Source organism: Schistocerca cancellata, chromosome 1 (assembly GCF_023864275.1).
Source record: "Schistocerca cancellata isolate TAMUIC-IGC-003103 chromosome 1, iqSchCanc2.1, whole genome shotgun sequence".
NCBI lineage: Eukaryota > Metazoa > Arthropoda > Insecta > Orthoptera > Acrididae > Schistocerca > Schistocerca cancellata.
Window position 1 is genome coordinate 775955365 of NC_064626.1, and position 23223 is coordinate 775978587.

Genomic DNA, 23223 nt, shown 5'->3' on the forward strand with positions numbered 1-23223 from the left:
CACTCCACACCATAACTCCACGTGTAGGTCCAGCGTGTCTAGCATGCAGATAGGTTGGTTGCAGGCCTTCAACTGGTTTCCTTCTAACCAGCACACGGCCATTACTGACACCTAGGCAGAACCAGGTTTCATCGGAAAACAAACCAGACTTCCAGCCTGCCCTCCAGTGAGCTCTAGCTCGACACCACTGAAGTCGCAATTGGCGGAGGTTTGAGGTCACTGGAATGCACGGTACGGTGCGTCTGGCTCCGAGCTGTCGTTGATGTAATCGATTTGTAACAGTTCGTGCCAACTACTGGTCAGACTGCTGGTTCAGATGCAGTACGGTGCGCCAAAGCCACAGTCCCAACACAATGGTCTTCCCTCTCGGTAGTGCCACGTGGCCGTCCGGAGCACGGTCTTCCTGTTCCGGACATTCTTCTGACCACCGCTGCCAGCATTCATGTACAGTGGCTACGTTCGTGCCGATCTACAATATCGAAGAAGGAACCTCCAGCTCCTCGTAGCCCTATTACACGACCTCATTCCAACTCAGTGAGGTGTTGATAATGACGTGTTTGTCGCCTTAAAGCATTGTTGACTAACATCAACTCACCACGTCCAATCTCAGTGGTAAGTAACGCTCTCGACCTATACAGCGCGTATTTAAAGCAAACCTGACTAGCATTCTCATAGTCGTGTTACTAGGGCTGGTCTTACGCGACTCGAACGAAATTAGAGCAGACATCATCTTTCAGATGTAGAAACACGCATTCAAACTTTCTTCTTGTCGCACTACTTCTTCTTGGTATTGAGATATTTTTCCGTTTGTGCATAATATTTGTGACACAATGACCCTCTCGAGCTACGCCATGTTTATTGAGTATTTAATACACTCCTGGAAATTGAAATAAGAACACCGTGAATTCATTGTCCCAGGAAGGGGAAACTTTATTGACACATTCCTGGGGTCAGATACATCACATGATCACACTGACAGAACCACAGGCACATAGACACAGGCATCAGAGCATGCACAATGTCGGCACTAGTACAGTGTATATCCACCTTTCGCAGCAATGCAGGCTGCTATTCTCCCATGGAGACGATCGTAGAGATGCTGGATGTAGTCCTGTGGAACGGCTTGCCATGCCATTTCCACCTGGCGCCTCAGTTGGACCAGCGTTCGTGCTGGACGTGCAGACCGCGTGAGACGACGCTTCATCCAGTCCCAAACATGCTCAATGGAGGACAGATCCGGAGATCTTGCTGGCCAGGGTAGTTGACTTACACCTTCTAGAGCACGTTGGGTGGCACGGGATACATGCGGACGTGCATTGTCCTGTTGGAACAGCAAGTTCCCTTGCCGGTCTAGGAATGGTAGAACGATGGGTTCGATGACGGTTTGGATGTACCGTGCACTATTCAGTGTCCCCTTGACGATCACCAGTGGTGTACGGCCAGTGTAGGAGATCGCTCCCCACACCATGATGCCGGGTGTTGGCCCTGTGTGCCTCGGTCGTATGCAGTCCTGATTGTGGCGCTCACCTGCACGGCGCCAAACACGCATACGACCATCATTGGCACCAAGGCAGAAGCGACTCTCATCGCTGAAGACGACACGTCTCCATTCGTCCCTCCATTCAAGCCTGTCGCGACACCACTGGAGGCGGGCTGCACGATGTTGGGGCGTGAGCGGAAGACGGCCTAACGGTGTGCGGGACTGTAGCCCAGCTTCATGGAGACGGTTGCGAATGGTCCTCGCCGATACACCAGGAGCAACAGTATCCCTAATTTGCTGGTAAGTGGCGGTGCGGTCCCCTACAGCACTGCGTAGGATCCTACGGTCTTGGCGTGCATCCGTGCGTCGCTGCGGTCCGGTCCCAGGTCGACGGGCACGTGCACCTTCCGCCGACCACTGGCGACAACATCGATGTACTGTGGAGACCTCACGCCCCACGTGTTGAGCAATTCGGCGGTACGTCCACCCGGCCTCCCGCATGCCCACTATACGCCCTCGCTCCAAGTCCGTCAACTGCACATACGGTTCACGTCCACGCTGTCGCGGCATGCTACCAGTGTTAAAGACTGCGATGGAGCTCCGTATGCCACGGCAAACTGGCTGACACTGACGGCGGCGGTGCACAAATGCTGCGCAGCTAGCGCCATTCGACGGCCAACACCGCGGTTCCTGGTGTGTCCGCTGTGCCGTGCGTGTGATCATTGCTTGTACAGCCCTCTCGCAGTGTCCGGAGCAAGTATGGTGGGTCTGACATACCGGTGTCAATGTATTCTTTTTTCCATTTCCAGGAGTGTATTTATTCTTAGGTGTGGACATTTTTAGTTACAGGATTCACACCAAGTGGTAATAAGCTAGCGTCTGCTGCGTAACATTGGTTTAAGAACTAACTATAATCGTTGTACCATACGTGCAACTAAGCGTAAAAACATTTAATTTAATGAGAAGTGCATGTTATAGAGCACACCATATTGAAACGTCCGCTGAACCTGCTGGGCAGAACAGGTAACAGGACTGTGGAAAGGGACAAAGGCTGAGGTCAGTATCTCCTTCTAATTATCATTTATTGTGATTTAATAACCTCTACAACCAAAGCGGCACATAGCCAGACCTTTACCGAATGAAACTCTTTCACGTCTGAAGGCCTCCAAACAAGAAATCTTAACAAATCAACAAGATAAAATCCAATTAGGATAGCAATAAAACAATTAAAAAAAATCATAGCAAAGTAGATAGAACAAACATATGCAAGGTGCAATATAAATGGCTGAGGACCACAATTAAATTTCAAAAATTTTAGAATATATTACCATAGACTTTTAAAAGCAGATGGCCAGAATGTAAAAAAACAAGAAATCTTAAAAATTAACAAGATTAAAATGCAATTAAAGAGTTAAATTAAATGAATTAAAAAAGGTATTACAGCTACGTGGAAAGCCTTAAGGCTACGCAGATAAAACAAACCTACGCAAAGTGCAATACCAATGGCTGAAGGCCACAATTAAGTTTCAAAATTTTAAAATACGATACTGGCCATTAAAATTGCTACACCAAGAAGAAATGCAGATGATAAACGGGTATTCATTGAACAAAAATATTATATTAGAACTGACATGTGATTACGTTTTCACGCAATTTGGGTGCATAGATCCTGAGAAATCAGTACCCAGAACAACCGCCTCTTGCCGTAATAACGGCCTTGATAGCCTGGGCATTGAGTCAAACAGAGCTTGGATGGCGTGTACAGATACAGCTGCCCATGCAGCTTCAGCACGATACCACACTTCATCAAGAGTAGTGACTGGCGTATTGTGACGAGCCAGTTGCTCGGCCGCCATTGACCAGACGTTTTCAATTGGTGGGAGATCTGGAGAATGTGTTGGCCAGGAAAATAGTCGAACAGGACCTGCAACATGGGGTCGTGCATTATCATGCTGAAATGTAGGGTTTCGGAGGGATCGAATGCAGGGTAGAGCCACGAGTCGTAACACATCTGAAATGTAACGTCCACTGTTCAAAGTGCCGTCAATGCGAACAAGAGGTGACCGAGACGTGTAACCAGTGGCACCTCATGCCGCCACGCCGGGTGATACGCCAGTATGGCGATGACGAATACACGCTTCCAATGTGCGTTCACCGCGATGTCGCCAAACAAGGATGCGACCATCATGATGCTGTAAACAGAACTTGGATTCATCCGGAAAAATGACGTTTTGCCATCCGTGCACCCAGGTTCGTCGTTGGGTACACCATCGCAGGCGCTCCTGTCTGTGATGCAGCGTCAAGGGTAACCGTAGCCATGGTCGCCGAGCTGATAGTCCATGGTGCTGCAAACGTCGTCGAACTCTTCGTGCAGATGGTTGTTGTCTTGCAAACGTCCCCATCTCTTGATTCAGGGATCGAGACGGGGCTGCACTATCCGTTACAGCCATGCGGATAAGTTGCCTGTCATCTCGACTGCTAGTGATACGAGGCCGTTGGCATCCAGCACGGCGTTCCGTATTACCCTCCTGAACCCACCGATTCCATATTCTGCTAAAAGTCATTGGATCTCGACCAACGCGAGCAGCAATGTCGAGATATGATAAACCGCAATCGCGATAGTCTATAATCCGACCTTCATCAAAGTAGGAAACGTGATGGTACGCATTTCTCCTCCTTACGCGAAGCATCACAACAACGTTTCACCAGGCAACGCTGGTCAACAGCTGTTTGTGTATGAGAAATCGGTTGGAAACTTTCCTCATGTCAGCACGTTGTAGGTGTCGCCACCGGCGCCAACCTTGTGTGAATGCTCTGAGAAGCTAATCATTTGCATCTCGCAGCATCTTCTTCCTGTCTGTTAAATTTCGCGTCTGTAGCACATCTTCGTGGTGTAGCAATTTTAATGGCCAGTAGTGCATATTACCATAGGCTTTTAAAGGCAGAAGTCCGCAATGTTTAAGCTTGAAAGATAAATTAAGGAATTAATTTTGCAAATTTTTTAAGATAAGAAAAATTAACCAAAAGCCCAAAAATTTAAGCAGCTGAAAACAGATAATTATACACCGGTGGCACTCAGAATCCTCCAGGGAGTTCGGTCTGCCCTTGTTCATATAAGCGAGACAAGTGGTGAGCCCAACTATACTTGATCCGTCGGAACCCAACCAGGGAACAGCCGCGGACCGACCGACACGACTTCCTTCCCGTTAATCAGTACATGAGAACTCAAACCGGAAAGGTTACAAACTTGATGATCCACAATGGAGTAAGTATTAGTTGTCAAAATTACACACCATGTTGGACAGCGACAACAAGTGAGGAAAGGACGCTGCCTGAAATTACGTTAGTGGCCATGCCAGGTAACCGGAACACTAATGGCCACTAGGCAGAAAATTCCGCTGGTACATTTGAATTTGAAACACGGCAATGTAGTTAACTTCACTCAAAAGAACACTGCCTGAATTTATGTCAGCGCCCAGGGCAGGTAACCAGAACACTAACACGATGTTGCCCACAGGAAATCCTCCTAACGGCAAACCACCGAAACGAACCACCACAACATGAATGGACGGGGCTTGGGTAGTTGAAAGCACTATTCAACATTGACGTCCTGGGTCGGAGAACCACGAAGCTCGTAGCGATCGGACAGCTCCACACACACTCCGACTAGAGATGGGGGATCCACTGCTGAACTGATTCATAGAGTTGAATCTTTCAAAGGAGTGAACAATCAGTGATTCAGAAAAAAAGAACGGTAGCTCCATCGTCTCCCACAGCAGAGAGAGAGAGAGAGAGAGAGAGAGTCGGAGCAGATCAGCGGGGCCTCTGCTGGTCAGAGCACACTGCACGCCACACAACACAGCCAGTTCTGGCCTCTGCCCTGCTTCTGCCTTGGCTGCCTGCATTGTGCAGTGCCCCATTGGATTTTGTGTTTCACATATACTGTGCCGTCTCTGTGCTTCCTCTGCCGCGTGCAGTGTCTGGCGCACCTTAGCTTAGCATCGCACTCCGTCGGCGATCGTTTCAGTTGCACGTCCTGCCCTCTGGTCAGTTGATGCGAGCAACAGGACAGAGAGCCTCCTAGCGGAGAACATAAGAACTACTTGCAACAACCTGCTCGCAAGAGAACGGACGATCTGTCTCGGAGCGGGTGACTGGTGGCTGTTCACCGCTCCCCCCACCCTCGGAACTCGGCCGCTCAATGCTCACCCCACCGTTCTCGACTCTAGCCAGAGCGTTGAGCAAAGCAACTCAGGTGTCACTCTGGTCTCTGCGGTCTTAGCTCTCACAGTAATACAGCTCACGGCTCGACCTGCTTGACTCAGCGCCCCTGCATCAGAGTTCGTCTATACTGGATATTGTTCTTCGTAGTAATATCGGTATGTATATTACATAATTATGTTATGTATACATCATTTGTTTTTATTTTATTTTTATTTGTTTAAACTGATCAGATGAGGTTCCTGATGACTCCTCTTACTATAGGATTTTTTATTATGGACACTCGAATTTACACTTCAATTACGACCGAACCGATAAATGTATCGCAAAATGTGATACACCAATATTTTCCTTGTTTTATTCTGCGTAAGGCTATACGCAGCACTTTGGTCTTACAGTCAAATTTATATATTTCTTTCTTATTGTAGTATAGATTTTGCGATTTTAGGCGTCTTCGGAAGGAAACGTTCAGTTTAAAAATATATGGCTTGCGATGTATTTGTACGAGGTTACTGAAATTTTAATACATTATAGCCAAATACATTGTTAATGTAAATCTCAAGTTACAACATTTTCCGATCACCCAAAAAACCACGATAGTGCAAAATAAATCAATAATCAAAAACTTTGTCATTTCGTGGAAATTTCAATAAACAATACAAAATTCTTACTCATTATCTGTGCTACTTCAAAATAGGATCAAAATACAGGTATAGTACTGTAATAAACCAAGTTTAAAGGGCAATGTGCCTTCCATTTATTGTCTGTTATGAATGAGTGGTGAACCATGAAAAGGAGCTAGTTCATTTCAGGGAGTGAACAGTTATGATCCAATCTCTGAAAAGAACAGTTTTGCCCATCTCTAACTCCAACACTGCGCAGGGGCTGCCAGCGGCTCCAGCCGACTGCACCACGCGGAGATAACTTCCCTCGTCCGCAACAACCGACCGACTGCAGGCTGGTCCGTCCGCGACTGCTGCTCCGACGCGACTGCACTGCTGGTGCGTCTCCCACTCACTTCCAGGCACACGACGGCGGAAATACTGGCGCGGACCCAATTATGCAGAGGAAACACGCTCACTGGCTAAACGACATCCCTGCACCAGGAAAGGACCGGCCCAAGTTCCACAAGATGGTAACTGAAGGGGCCCAGAAGCGCTCAGAGAACCAGTTACACGTCACCCGATGAGACGACCGACCTCTCAGAGTCAGTACGCCGACAACATTTAAAATAACTTGTCCAAGGAAATCACGCCAGCTACACACACAACCTGACAAGCACTTGCACAGAGACGTGAACGATACACGATAGTAACTAAGCAAGCACGAAGACAAATCAGGAGACTATGCAGACACACACAGCCGACTCATGAACCATCAGCGAGCTAAAACGCGTTGACCAGTAGGACGACCGACCGACGATCCACCAAGACCGCAGCCCGGCTCAAGTGATGCGTGGCGGCAATGGTCGGGCGAGCCCTGTCGAGGCAGGCCTCACTGCTGCTCCAACCCGACTGCACTAGTGCCGCATTGCAACTCCCGACTGGCAGGTCTGGACTGCGATCCAGACACGTTCCAAGTGACTGGCAGCCGAAGTCGCGACCCGAACTCTCTATCAGAACACGCTTACGACAGACAACGACCAGGAAGTAATAGCAGTCGAGCAAAGATAATACGAGAGTGGATATATCGATACGCGCTGATAACGCCGCTCACGGTCAGGCAAAGCAGCAATTCAGTGACAGTAGTAATTTAAATTAACGTAGTGAGGTTAAAGTACGTTAAAAACAGAATGTAAAATAGATGATGGCGGGAACACGAGCCACGCACGGCTCACATATTTATACAGCAAGGTCAGTATGGGATGCTGCCGACATCACATGCAATGTGGGAAAGAAGAGGATACACGCATATATTACAGCCATTCAATATACACTACTGGCCATTAAAATTGCTACACCAAGAAGAAATGCAGATGATAAACGGGTATTCAATGGACAAATATATTGTACTAGAAATGACATGTGATTACATTTTCACGCAATTTGGATGCATAGATCCTGAGAAATCAGTACCCAGAACAACCACCTTTGGCCGTAATAACGGCCTTGATACGCCTGGGCATTGCGTCAAACAGAGCTTGGATGGCGTGTACAGGTTAAGCTGCCTGTGCAGCTTCAACACGATACCACAGTTCATCAAGAGTAGTGACTGGCGTATTGTGACGAGCCAGTTGCTCGGACACCATTGACCAGACGTTTTCAGTTGGTGAGAGATCTGGAGAACGTGCTGGTCAGGGCAGCAGTCGAACATTTTCTGTATCCAGAAAGACCCGTACAGGACCTGCAACATGCGGTCGTGCATTATCCTGCTGAAATGCAGTGTTTCGCAGGGATCGAATGTAGGGTATAGCTACGGGTCGTAACACATCTGAAATGTAACGTCGCGATATGATAAACCGCAATCGCGATAGGCTATAATCCGACCTTCATCAAAGTTGGAAACGTGATGGTACGCATTTCTCCTCCTTACACGAGGCATCACAACAACGTTTCACCAGGCAACGCCGGTCAACTGCTGTTTGTGTATGAGAAATCGGTTGGAAACTTTCCTCATGTCAGCACGTTGTAGGTGTCGCCACCGGCTCCAACCTTGTGTGAATGCTCTGAAAAGCCAATCATTTGCATATCGCAGCATCTTCTTCCTGTCTGTTAAATTTCGCGTCTGTAGCACATCTTCGTGGTGTATCAATTGTAATGGCCAGTAGTGTAAATTATCGACGTGAAAACATCCAGCCTAGACGCTGGAGTTGAATAAGAACATTAGGTGTAAAAGGACATAGGAAATGGATAAGGAAGGAAGATACTGATTCGTAGCCACGGACGGAAGGTATATTTGAGTAGCAATGGTTGTGGAAGTTCGACATTTAAGTAAAGGTTGTAGGACATAAAGTGTAGGTACCTCAAGACTGTTCAACCCAACCCCCCAACCCTCTCTCTCTATATTCTACAGTCTCTTCGAGACATCTAATATAAATATATAAAAGAATGAATGTATGAGGATACAACTGTCTGAGATTTGTTATGTATTCACGAGGCGAGAAATAGTAAGTAATAATTATCACCAAAGCAATGAAACGTTGTGATTTCATCTACGCACGAGACTCCTCTCATGTGACGGTAGGGGTAAAATGAACTACATGCACCCTACAAGCAGAAAAAGATGCAGTTTTGAATTTATAAAACTCACATTCTTTGGTAAATAGTAATCTTGATGGTATGCACTAATGATACCAGGGACAATTATTATATTCTTCTCGAAGTAAGATGGTAGGTCGTCTGACTCATACGTCTTGCTCACTGGACGGAAGAGTTTTGTCGTGGCTGCCTCTCCAAAGGCTGCTAGTAGTTTTAAAGGAATGATGTCTACTCTGGGACCGTGTTTCGACTAGGTCTTTCAGTGCTCTGTCAAATTCTTCAAGCAGTATCGTATATCACACCTCATCTCCATCTACGTGCTCTTCCATTTCCATAATATTGCCCAGAAGTATATCTCCTTTGCATAGTCCCTCTCTATACTCCTTCCACCTTCCTGCTTTCTTTATTTGCTTAAGACTGGTTTTCCATCTGAAGTCTTGATATTCATACAGGTGGTTCTCTTTTTTTCAAAGGTCTCTGTAATACAGGTGGTTCTCTTTTCTCCAAAGGTCTCTTTAATTTTTCTCAAGGCGGCATCGATCTTTCACCTAGAAATGCATGCTTTAAAAACCTTATATTTGTCCTCTAGCCATTCCTGTTTAGCCATTTTTACACTTCCAGTCAATCTCATTTTCAGACGTTTGTATTCCCTTTCGCCTGCTTCATTCACTGCATTTTTATATTTTCTCCTTTCATCAATTAAATTCAATATCTCTTACGTTACCCAAGGATTTCTACTAAACCTCGTCTTTTTACCAGGTTGATCCTCTGCTGCCTTCACTGTTTTATTTCTCAAAGCTATCCATTCATCTTCTACTGTATTCCTTCCCCCTGTTCTTGTTAATCGTTCCCTAATGCTTCCTCTGGAACTCTAAAGCCTGCGGTCCTTTCAGTTTATCGAGGCCCGATCTCCTTAAATTCCTATCTTTTTGCAGTTTTTTCAGTTTATTCTGCAGTTAATAACCAATAAATTGTGGTCAGAAGCCACACCTGCCCTGGAAATAGCTTACAATTTAAAAGCTGCTTCCGAGATCTGTGTCTTACCATTATATAGGGTTGTATGAAAAAGAATCATACGATTTAAAAAAAATCATAACTATAATTTTATTTGCGATATGTCCGTGAACAACATACTGTGGGAAAGAGTAAACTCTCGTATTTTACATGGGACACTGCCACACCGTTATATGTACGTGCGGGAATTTTTAAATCAAAGGATTATTAAACGATAGATCGGTCGCACTGGACCAAATGATCCAGTCTTACATTACTGGTCTCCAATGTCACCGGACCTGACTTTATGTGATTATTTGTCGTGGGAGTTTATAAAAGACCGTTTGTTGTGACTCCGTTACCAACAATAATGAATGAACTGAGATATCGCTTAACAGCAGCTGTGGAAGCTGTAACTGAAGACATGCTCGCAGCGGTGTGGAAACAATTTGAATACCGCATTGGCATATGCCGTGTATCTCAAGGGGGCCATATTGAACACATAAGAAAAGGTATTTAAAAAAAAGTATGAATTTCCTGTCCATCAAAAAACAAAATTCATTGTATACGTTTATCAGTTTCAGATCGGATGATTCTTTTTGATACACTGTGTGTAATCAATCTGAAACCTTCCGGTGACTCCAGGTCTCTTCCACGAATATACCTGCTTTCATGATTCTTAAACCAGGTGTTAGCAATGATTAAACTATGCTTTATGGAAAATTCTACTAGGCGGCTACCTCTTTCATTCCTTTCCCCCCAGTCCATATTCACCTACTACTTTTCTTTCTCTTCCTTTTCGTACTATCGAATTCCAGTCCCCCATGACTTAAATTTTCTGGTCCCTTAACAATCTGCATAATTTCTTTTATCTCATAATACATTTCTTCAATCTCTTCTTCATCTGCGAAGCTATCTGTCTTATAAACTTGTCCTACTGTAATGGGCTTCGTGTCTACCTTGGCTACAATAATGCGTTCATTATGCTGCTCATCGTAGCTTATCCGGGCTCCTATTTTTTTTATTCATTATTAAACCTACCCTTGCATTATCCCTATTTGATTTTGTATTTATAACCCTGTATTCACCTGAGCAGAAGTCCTGTTCCTCCAACCTCCGAACTTCGCTAGCTCCCACTATAGTTAACTTCAACCTATCCATTCCAGTTTTTAAGTTTTCTAACTTACCTGCCCGATAAAGGGATCTGACATTCCACGCTCCGATCCGTAGAATGCCACTTTAGTTTCTCCTGATAACGTCGTAAGTAGTCCCCACTCGGAGATGAGAAAGGGGGGACTATTTTACCTTCGGAAAATTTTACCCAAGATGATGCCATTATTTAACCATACAATAGAGCTGCACGCCCTCGGGAAAAATTACGGCTGTAGTTTCCCCTTGCTTTCAGCTGTTCGCAGTACTAGCACAGCACGGCCGTTTTGGTTGATATTACAAGGCCAGATCAGTCAATCATCCAGACTGTTGCCCCTGCAGCTATGACACGGCTGCTGTCCCTCTCAGGAACCACACATTTGTCTGGCCTCTCAACAGTTACACTGCGTTGTGGTTGCACCTACGGTACGGCTATCTGTATGGCTGAGGCACTCAAGCCTCCCCATCATCGGCAAGCGAGAGTTGCGCTCAAGTAGCGAAGGTGTGAGCGTCACTGGTACAGCTCACTATCTGTACTTGGCCAGAAGAGGAGCTGCGAAGCTGTGCACGGTCTGTGGCGCGACGCAAAGCGAATTATCGCACGTCGTTATTACGACACAGCAAAACAGTCGTGAAGAAGCTTTCGACACCGCAACCCACTAGGAATGAGGAACGGAATCAAGACGAACGTCAGACACCTGTCCCATCTCTGTAAATTCAGTGCAGTAGAGGGTCGTGGGCAGAGAACTATGATATCATAACCAACTGCTGCAGGGAAGAAGTAGGCGTAGAGTCCCTTGTCTCCAGGCAGCGAGCGTGGCCGACCACCGCGCACCGAAGTGCGCAGTGGCCGCCCACATAGTTGATCCACCTACTGCGGAGTAGACGACCGCGCCGAATCAGCGCGAGAAGTTATCCATGGATCAGGAGGCTACATTGGATCTGTGATGAGAAGACGGTCCAGGAGGGGCCGTCACTTGCCGGATTCCGGGGTGCAACTATAAAATGGTTCAAATGGCTCTGAGCACTATGGGACTTAACATCTATGGTCATCAGTCCGCTAGAACTTAGAACTACTTAAACCTAACTAACCTAAGGACAGCACACAACACTCAGCCGGTGCAACTATAAAGCTGCACAATCGGACGAATAATAAGAGACCGCCGCTGTACATCGTGGTAGTGGAAACTGCGACGGATGGCAGCGACATCTTCGGGATAAGGAAGCTCTTAGGCTTTCGTGTGACCGTCGAAGATCTCCCCCTAGGCATGGACCATAAGCCTGAGTGCTTGAGGTGCCAAGCTGAAGGACATATGACTGAATACCGCAGCAACTCGCCGCGATGAGTTAAGTGCGCCGGTGCGCACGACACCCGCGCCTGTCACAGACGACAAGATGAGGCGCCCACTTGGGCTCGCTGTGGCGGGCCACACGTGGCTGACTGGCGTGGCTGCCCGGCCTTTGCCAGCGACGGCTGCGTTGGAGACAAGGTGCTAAGTGAGAAGTAGAGATGGGTCGAACTCGTTCATTCCCGTGAACTACTTCATTCATTTCACTCTTTGCCGTGAAGGCGTTCAAATGAAGTAGTTCATTCATGAAGTACGGAAGCCTGGCGAAGTTGCCCAGTTCGCCGCTCAGCCGCGGCTACGCTCGCTTCGCCTCGCTCGTACAATAAAGCTTCGTAATACTTCATAATTTTTCTAACAGATGGCCGAACTATGCAGTATCGTGCACACAACGTTTTACGCTCTTACAGCGTCTGAGCTAACTTAAATAGAGCATGGTCGATGGGGACAAAGGAAAGATAAACAGAGAAGCCTGTCACATATGAAAAAGGTATTACATTTAATCCTGCTCGAAATTTTCTCATGAAGCGCCCAAAAAAGTCTTTATCTGACAAGTGAAACATTATTTGTTGTATTCATGGACTGAAAACTAGGGCTACCAACGAAATGTAGTCCAATTTTATGTTCCTTTTAAAATTTAATTCAAAATAGAACGAGTATGTTTACCACTGTCACAAAGTCTATATACGAGTATCTACGTTAAATAATTATTCAGAAGTTTTCCTGTAGATTTTATTTTTGTTGAGAATAATAACTCTTCCAGATTCAAAACGTAAACTGTCACATGTAGTCATTGGTACGATTTCAGGTAAAATCCCTCTTTCAGTGTTATTAGCAAATCTTTTATTTTCATATTGGCTGTGCGTGCTGACACAGCCAGCCTCTTCGTTTGTATCTGTAATATTCATTTGTCCGCAAGCGCTGCCAACGGTAGGCTACCGGTAGACCCGAAGTGTGACTGAACTGCACAAATAGTCACGGGTAATGATGTCAGCACTGCAGGAAGCAGCTGGCGCCGCCTTCCCCTCGCCCCTCACCACCCCAACCCCTAGCAAACCCATCGTTTCCCACAAACGCCGCGCGATTCGTCGACAGGCAGTAGAGGGGGGACTGAAGTGAAGGGAGAATGAGTGACGTAGCGCCGATGTAATGGGCGAGTGAGTGAACTAGAAAAAAGTGTGAAGAGTTTGAAGTACCAGTTCATTGAAATTGAGTGGTTAGTTCACACATCACTGGAGTGAAGCGTTCGTTTGAACGACTCATTAACGAGCTCCCCATCACTAGTGAGAAGACACGACGGCAGTGCCGTAAGCGTCGCCGAACACAGACGCAAGCGGGAGGTGAGAAGACAGCTCCCACGGCCCACAAGCGGCCGGAATACCGCGCCAGTGAGAGACGGATGGGGGACCGGCTGTCGGCGGTGGGGCAGCAGGCTCTGCAAAAGCAGGAGGTGCGCGACATGCTGGCGGCCGCGGCGGAGGAGGCGACTGCGGCCTTCAAAGCCGCCATGGACGCAGATAGGGCAGCTTTTAAGGCCACCTTGTCAGTAAAGACGGAAGAGGCATGCGGCCAACTGCGGCAATTGCGCTCGCAGCTGGCTCACGACATCTGTACGGACGTCACAGGTGAATAGACGACACCTGCCGCCGCTCCCCTTATAGAGCAGCCCGCGGAGAAACGCAGCGTGACGGACACACCGAAGCAGAACACGGATGCCGCCGCAAGAACACCGAAGTCCATCGGGTCCGAGAAGTTCTGCTTCGACGAGTGGGCTACCACAGCGATCAGGACGCTCAAGGGTATCGGCTACGTCGTCCGCTATACAGGGGAGACTCAAACGCAGCCCTCACTGAGCTTGTCAGCGCAGCCAACGAGGGAGTGTGGGCCGCTACGCGACCACACATCTCCGAGTGCTTGGCTTCGACGCTCGCCCCCCCAGACACCGATAGGCGACCTGGGCTTTCCCCCGCGCATCATGACGGACTGATCTCTTATGACGAACAGGGTTGTAGCCTCTCCCCGATGTTATTCAATCTCTATATTGAGCAAGCAGTAAAGGAAACAAAAGAAAAATTCGGAGTAAGTATTAAAATCCATGGAGAAGAAATAAAACTTTCAGGTTAGCCGATGACATTGCAATTCTGTTAGAGACAGCAAAGGACTTGGAAGAGTAGCTGGACGGAATGGATAGTGTCTTGAAAGGAGGATATAAAATGAACATCAACAAAAGCAAAACGAGGATAATGGAATGTAGTCGAATGAAGTCGGGTGATGCTGAGGGAATTAGAATAGGAAATGAGACACTTAAAGTACTAATGCAGTTTTGCTATTTGGGGAGCAAAATAACTGATGTCGAAGTAGAGAGGATATAAAATGTAGACTGGCAATGGCAAGGAAAGCGTTTCTGAAGAAGAGAAATTTGTTAACATCGAGTATTGATTTAAGTGTCAGGAAGTCGTTTCTGAAAGTATTTGTGTGGAGTGTAGCCATGTATGGAAGTGAAACATGGACGATAAATAGTTTGGACAAGAAAAGAATAGATGCTTTCAAAATGTGGTGCTACAGAAGAATGCTGAAGATTAGATGGGTAGATCACATAACTAATGAGGAACTATTGAATAGGATTGGGGAGAAGAGAAGTTTGTGGCACAACTTGACTAGAAGAAGGGATCGGTTGGTAGGACATGTTCTGAGGCATCAAGGGATCATCAGTTTACTATTGGAGGGCGGCGTGGAGGGTAAAAGTCATAGAGGGAGACCAAGAGATGAATACACTAAGCAGATTCAGCAGGATGTAGGTTGCAGTAGGCACTGGGAGATGAAGAAGCTTGCACAGCATGGAGAGCTGCATCATACCAGTCTCAGGACTGAAGACCACAACAACAAAAACATGGCTTGACATGGTAGCCGCTTGCACGATACTCTCTTCTAACTTAACCCATCTTTACATGACCTGTCGCATTCAGCAAGATTCCGCTACTGCTCTTACCATCCGACCTAACTATCTTAGATGCTTTTCTTCCCTTGGCGCTTGCTTTGCCACTTTTTTTCCTCTGCCCTTTCCACCGCTACCCTTTCTTCAACTTTCGATCCAATCTATCTCCAGATGAGCGCCTATTAATGGTTAACCTTAACCAGTCATACGCAAACTTCGCAGTACCCACATCCTGCGAGATCTCACCTTAGCGAAAACTAACCCTTATGAAGAGATGGCAGTAGACGTGTTGGCCATAATGCCAGTGTGGGCGTGGAGGGGCTCCACCTCTTAAGTAAAAAAGAACCAACGGCAAGATGCATGGTTCATGAGTGGGAGGGGGGAAGGATGGAAATGGGAGAGTGTATTGATAAAGGACTTTTTAACTATTTTAAAACAGTTAACATATCACATCATTCATGTTTGTGGGAGCATATGAGGTGTAACGTAATGATTTGGGGAAACCGAAGTGTTGACACCTTTTCTCTCTAGCCGGTTAATGGTGGTCGCGATTGTTTCATGTGTTTATCCTGTTATTGAAGTAGTCAGTTTCGATCCGCCTATTTTGAGTGGAAATTTATGGCCTTTGTGAGTATACCGTGAGATGAAATTGACGCGGCCTATATGGGAGTCGGGGCAACGGCCAGCAGCATGTCTGCACTCTGCGACGCTTAATGTCGGGACTGCTACTCCGTGGAACCGACGATCCCAGGTAGGAGGTTAACTACGTCCCACGGAACGTCGCAGGCCTGACTATAGCATGGTGACGGGAACATTAAACTTAGAATTATCTGACACATGTCGACCGATAAAGACATAGTTGTAACCACAACTGTTGTGAGCTTTTATTCTGTCATCAATTGTAATGCGTAATGTATGAGTTTTATAGGAGTGACAAGAAGAAGTAAACGTTATTCAGGTTATCACTGTTAGCATTCAACCGCGATTCTTATACATATATTTTAACAACGAGTTTCAAGAGACAATGCTCCCATCATCAGGTTGTAAAATCTGTGTCATGAAATTAAACGGACTAAAAAGACAAAATACCATCACAAATAGTTGGGAAGTCCATGGAGTCCATGCCCGAGCCGGCACAGTGCGACAGCATATTTGGTAGCTATGGGACGGCCATCGACTTGTGTTAACAACTTCAATGTAAGACGAGGACCCACAGTCCAATATACTTTTAATTCTGTTTTACTCCATGGACTTCCCATTTGTGATGGTATTTTGTCTTTTTAGTCCGTTTAATTTCATGACATAGATTTTACAACCTGATGATGGGAGCATTGTCTCTTGAAACGCGTTGTTAAAATATATGTATAAGAATCGCGGTTGAATGCTAACAGTGATAACCAGTATAACGACAACTGCTACCTCGACTCCATAATGGATTATATTAAAACGTTATTCAGCTGTATTTGGTATCGGGAATAACTTTCGGCTTACGCATACATCGCAGCATCTGAGAAGGAGTCTGAAGCTACAAGATCCTGACCACCGTTATTGCATCTACTGTTTACAGAACAAGCAGCCACTGTTGATAAATAACGGCGACGGGAAAACACTTACACAGTCAGGCCTCCGGCCAACCATGTACCGTGAAACATTCCAAGCGATAGAGAAGCTTGGCTCATTCGTCAGAACACGGGGCGGAACGTGAAGTTCAAAGGTTTATTTAAGTACCAAAAAGGAAATTATTTGCTGGTTCGTATGTGACCCATATTAGTCCAAACGTTACATTCCAGTCCACAATGTAAGACAGTTCGCGCCTGTTGTGCCTCATATTTGTATGTACCTGCCGCGTCGAGCTGATTGAGCCGCATGTCTGAACCATGAACAGTAGAAGAATTTTGGAAAAGCAAGGAACGGGTTGGAGAAGTGGAAAGTTAACGGGTCGGGTAACAGATACTTTTAGACAAACAAACTTTATTACAACAGGAACTAGTAAGTGATAATAAATGCAAACGCAATAAATGTAACAAGTAAGACCTTCAGGTATAGATCAGAAGTGGAAATAATAATTACTAAAAGTCAAGTATAGAAGATAAAACATGTGGTACTCTTAATTCTCGAATATGCACTTGAGTGGCAATCCAGAACGTGACAATACAATACGACAAACTTATTAATCTTCAGATGCATTACTTAAGCAAGTGAGGTGTCGCATCCAACATTTAAGAATTATTTGTGGCAAATAACACAAATAAGCACTCTGTCTTCAGGCCCCAAGTGGCCCATCGGGTCCATCCAACTGCCGTATCATCCTCATCTGAGGATGCGGATAGGAGGGGTGTGTGGTCAGCACACCGCTCTCCCGGTCGTTATGATGGTTTTCTTTGACCGGAACCGCTACTATTCGGTCGAGTAGCTCCTCAATTGGCATCACTAGGCTAAGTGCACCCCGAAAAATGGCAACAGCGCATGGCGGCTGGATGGTCACCCATCCAAGTGCCGACCACGTCCGACAGCGCTTAACTTCGGTGATTTGATGGGAACCGGTGTATCCACTGCGGCAACGCCGTTGCCTAAAAGACATAATTAATTATATTTTTTGATTTGCAGTTTTGACATGAAATGTAAGATACAAGGCACCAGAAATAACGTGCAAGACGATGTTTAAATTAATAATTTCCAACATAGTTTACTTGGATGTATATGTTACCAACAGTTCCTGAGATTACGCATTTGCACAATTTGCACTTCAATCATCATCAGAAGATATCAGTCAAAGTTATAGCAGTTAACCATGACGAAATCCAAATACAAAATCTTTGCATCAATTCATCTACATCTACATCCATTACTCTGCAATTCACAATTTAGTGCCTTGCAGAGGATTCATCGAACCACCTTCAAGTTATTTATCTACCGTTCCATTCTCGAACAGCGCGCGGGAAAAACGAACACCTAAATCTTTGGGTGTGAGCTATCATTTCTTTTATTTTATTATGCTGATCATTTTCTCAATATCGGTGGGTCCAACAAAATACTTTCACTCTGAGGAGAGAGTAGGTGACTGAAATTTCATGAGAAGGTCCTGCCACAGCGAAAAACGTATTTGTTTTAATGACAGCCACCCCAATTCGTGTATCGTATCCGTGGCACTCTCTACCCTATTTCGCGATAATACAAAACGAGCTGCCCTACGTTGAAGGGCCGGCCAGTGTGGCCGAGCGGTTCTAGGCGCTACAGTCTGCAACCGAGCGACCGCTACGGTCGCAGGTTCGAATCCTACCTCGGGCATGGATGTGTGTGATGTCCATAGGTTAGTTAGGTTTAAGTAGTTCTAAGTTCTAGGGGACTGATGACCTCAGATGTTAAGTCCCATAGTGCTCAGAGCCATATTTTTTTTTTAACCTTCGTTGAACTTTTTCGATGTCCTCCGCCAATCTTATCTGATAGGGATCTCACACGGCACAGCAAAACTCCAAAAGATGGACAAACGTAGTGTAAGCAGACTCTATAGTAGACCTGTTACATTTTCTAAGTTTTCTGCTGATAAATCACAGTCTTTGGTTTATTTTCCCCGCAACATTATTTGTGTGACCTGTCCAATTTAAATTATTCATAATTGTAATCCCTAAACATTTATTTAAGTTTACAGTCTTTATATTTCTGTGATTTATCGTGAGAAAGAAATTTAGTGGATTGCATTTAGTCATCAAGTGGCTGACTTGACACTTCATATTGTAGAGCCAATGACCACCTCTTACATCATAGAGATCTTCTCTAAATCATTTTGCAGTTCGTTTTGATCATCTGATTGCTTTACAAGACGGTAAATGACAGCATCATCTTCAAACAATCTAAGAAGGCTGCTCTCTTAAATCGTCTCTTTAGATTAGGAACAGCAAAAGACCTATAAAGGTTTCCTTAGCGAACGCCAAATATTACTTCGGTTTTACTCGATGACTTTGCGTCAGTTATTACGGACTGTGACCTTTCTAACAGGATATCACGAATCCAGTCACACAACTGGGGCGATACTCGATAGGCACGCAATTTAATGAGAAGTCGCTTGTGAGTAACGGTGTCAAAAGTAATCTGGAGATCTAAAAATACGGAATCAATTTTAAACCCCCTGTCGATAGCACTCATTACTTCGTAAGAACAAAAATGGTTTTTGACAAGAAAGATATTTTCTGAAGCCGTGTTCGTTATTTGTCAAGACATTGTTTTCTTAGAGGTAATTCATAAGGTTCGAACACAGTACGTGTTCGGAAACTCTACCACAAAACGACGTTAGTGATGAGGATCTATAATTCAGCGGATTACTCCTATTTCCTTTTATGGGTATTGGTGTGACTTGCGTAATTTTCCAGTCCTTAGGTACAGATCTTTGTAAGTGCGAGCGGTTGTATATGATTGCTAAGTACGGAGCGATTGCATCAGCATACTCTGTAAGTAATCTGACTAGTATGTAATCTGGACCGGAGGTCTTGCCTTTATTAACTGTATTAAGTTACTTCACTACACCGATAGTGTCTACTTCTAAGTTACTCACGTTGGCAGTTGATCTTGACTCTTATTCTGAAGTATTCACTTCGTCTTCTTTTGTGAAGGGGATTCGGGAAACCGTTTTTTATAACTCTGCTTTAGTAGCACGGTAATCAGTAAAGGTATTGACTGCGTCTCGCCGCTGGTGTACTCTACATACGACCAGAATCTCTTTAAATCCAAAAAAACTTTCAGCCGTGTATATTTAAAATTTTATTTTACTTGTGTGACCAGTTTCGGTGTTTCACTTCGTCATTTTCAGGTCATCTGACAGAATCCAACCTCATACAACACACGCAATCGAAATATGGGCCAGCATTCAGAAACGGGTATCCGTAACTTTTTTAACAACACGATCCCTTTCTTCATCAATTGGAGATTGATGAACGAAGGGATCGCATTGTTGCAAAAGTCTACATATACCAATTACTGAATGCTGTCCCCTATTTCGAGTGCATATGAGGTTGGCTTCCTCCTACACGTTGGTCAAGGGGCCTGAAGATGGCACAATGAAACGCCGAAACTGGTCACATAAGTAAAATAAAATTTTAGATATAGAGGGCTGAAGGCGTTTTTGATTTGATGTTTTGTACTGAACAGCCGAAGTCCCCCCAGCCGTCGTGTACAAAGATGGACACACAGAGAATCTCTTTAGGTTTTCTACCATATTTCGAACGAGAGTTTCGTTGTGGAAACTATTAAAAGCGTTTCGTTGAACTTCGTACGAAATTTCGAGCATCTATAAAACTTCGCCAATCTTGGGATTTTGAGCTCTTTTAAATTTTGCACGATTTTCCTTGCCTCTGCAATTGTGTTTAGACCTGTTTTGTATTTCACTGGGGATCAGTGCCATTTCTTATTAATTTACCTGGTATATATCTTTCAATTGCCGTCGATACTATTTGTTTGAATTAAACCCACACCTGGTCTACGCTCATGTAGTCAGATTGAAAGGGGTGGAGACTCACTGGAATGTGTAAAGTTAATTTTTATCCACTTTTTAAATAGATATATTTTGTGTTTATTTTTGGTAGGTTTGGATGTTACGGTACTCAACCTATCTCAGTCTCAATGTAAAATTTTAGCGGTAAATTGTGGTGCTGTGAATTACCAAAGAACCCGTGAATAGTAAAATTCGTGAAACACTTGATACCAGAATTAGACTTGGAAAAGGGAAACGTTATAACAAAAGAATTATATGGTACTCGCACACAAGCGCTTCTAGTCGATCAACAAGTAAAACTTTGAAGCTGCAGTTTTAACAGCGAGGAAGTTTAAAACTTACAAATAAGTAAGTGTAAAAGCTTACATCAAAAACAAACAGAATAGTTAAACATGGGCAATCAATAGCACAAGTATCAACTTAATAAAAATGAATAAATCAAAACAAGCACTCACCAAATTGTAATAATACACAACATTTATCTCATTGTAGTAAGACATATCACTGGCCAGCTGTACAAATCTATGAACAAATATACCTAATGATCCAGTGGCTTCAAGCACATCAAAATGTGTCGTCAACATGTATAGGTTCAAATGGCTCTGAGCACTATGGGACTTAACTTCTAAGGTCATCAGTCCCCTAGAACTTAGAACTACTTAAACCTAACTAACCTAAGGACATCACGTACATCCATGCCCGAGGCAGGATTCGAACCTGCGACCGTAGTGGTAGCGCGGTTCCAGACTGTAGTGCCTAAAACCGCTCGGCCACTCCGGCCGGCCAACATGTATAGGGCTAACTGGGCATAGACAGGATGTAATATCGTACAAGTACAACCCACTCATGATAACGATTCTAAGTACTTCGTGCAACATAATAAACTTCGTTAATATAGTTGTATCTCGTATAATCTTGCATATCACGTAACTTAAAGAGGCTATACAAAGGTGAAAATCAAATTAAACAGGTTTTACTAGCGAAATTTTCATAAATAAGCACCAGTGATCGACATACCCGACGCAGGTCGTAAAACTTCTCTGTAGAAGCATTAAACGGAACACGAGAACACGAATACAACATCAACGCGCCCTACGCGGAAGTAGAGCAATTACCAGTTTGGCGGCTATACTGAAATTTGAAATGACAGGCACCAACTAAGGTGCTACTGACGGACATCCAACAACAGAACAACATACTAAGAGAAAGGACACCTGCTACACGCTAAGCAGCAGACCTGCTACGGGGTGCAATGATCACGGTCGTGGTTCACTTTACGGGAGATTTAAAGATTGAAATTAATACAACTTTTTACCGGTATACATCATAAAAATAAGCATAAAAAACTTTAGACGATTCATACATCATGATTGCTGATCACTCGGTGCGCTTAACCTGACATTTAAATTCGTTTCACAGCCACACAGCTACTCACAATGCTTGGTTCTAACAAGTACAGCAGAAAAACGTTTCATAACATAAGTGGCCACACACTACGGCCAGATAGTACAAGGTGCACGTAACCATGAAACCGGAAAGCAAAAACTTTGAGAAACTGACAAACATTTACGTAACGCCATAGCCTACTCTCACCATTAAAATTTGCATCTCTTTGAGGTTCAAATGGTTCAAATGGCTCTGAGCACTATGGGACTTAACTTCTAAGGTCAGCAGTCCCCTAGAACTTAGAACTACTTAAACCTAACTAACCTAAGGACATCACACACATCCATGCCCGAGGCAGGATTCGAACCTGCGACCGTAGCGGCCGCGCGGTTCCAGACTGTAGCGCCTTTGACCGCTTGGCCACCACGACCGGCCATCTCTTTGAGGAAACAGATAATTCCACGCTACAGTGAGCGCTGCAAGGATGTGAAGTGCTGGGCAGGTCGAATCCAGACCACTGATAGCAACGAACACGAAGCCAGGCCGCCACCTCCTCTGTACTCAGCTGTGCGCCAGCAGGGAAAACACACCGATGCCTACGTGTCTCAAGTCCAGAACTTCCAGTCAGTCAATTCAAGTGCCTCCCCACACCAGCCAGCACTCAGCTTTCAATCACGACCGTGCATCGGCTCGCCACCTCGCGGGACGGCGTGGGCTCGTTCATGGGCAACGGCCAAAGATATGCAAAGCAGGGCCGCAGCTATCGATATTCGATGTACTTGACAGAAAAATTGGTAGGCGCATGGCTCAAATTTGCTATTAAAATACTGTGCTGTGTATTAATAGCTGACCGTGAACGTATCGTTGCAATATTCGTAGGTGAATTAAGTGTTTATAACAATAGGAAGAACTAGATAATGCTGATAAGATACAGACAGATAATCTTGTCTAGTTTGTCTGTGAAAATGATTCCGATTTATGTACAAGACCACAATATGAACAGTGCAGCCCCTTAAAGACTGATTTTCACA

The 23223-nt window shown here is 45.0% G+C and overlaps 1 pseudogene; it reads right to left on the reverse strand.

Moving 5' to 3' along the window:
• Positions 1 to 17775: 17775 nt before the first annotated feature.
• On the reverse strand, positions 17776 to 17892 carry LOC126100938 (5S ribosomal RNA; annotated as a pseudogene).
• Between the last annotated feature and the right edge of the window lie 5331 nt (positions 17893 to 23223).